A 316-nucleotide genomic window follows, 5' to 3' on the forward strand; every position below is an offset into this window, starting at 1 on the left:
ACTGGTTAGGACATTATATTTAGATAATAGTTGTTGTTTTCAAAAAATTATACAATGCGGCAAAATAAATACATTGAAGGAGTTGTAGGGTCATCAAAATTAAAAAATCACGATTAAAATTTAAAATATGTTTTTTAACAGTAAATAAGATGGTGAATATAAATTTAAATTAATATTTGATTTGTTGAAATAACAGTCTAAGACAAAAACATGTTTTATTTTGAGTAAAATAGTATGTTGTTTTTATTAAACATACAAATAAATGAAGTTTAAACGAAAACTTACTTTAAAAAACTTATATTTAATTCAATATATA

The sequence above is a fragment of the Cicer arietinum genome, chromosome 6 (assembly GCF_000331145.2).
Source record: "Cicer arietinum cultivar CDC Frontier isolate Library 1 chromosome 6, Cicar.CDCFrontier_v2.0, whole genome shotgun sequence".
Classification (NCBI taxonomy): Eukaryota; Viridiplantae; Streptophyta; class Magnoliopsida; order Fabales; family Fabaceae; genus Cicer; species Cicer arietinum.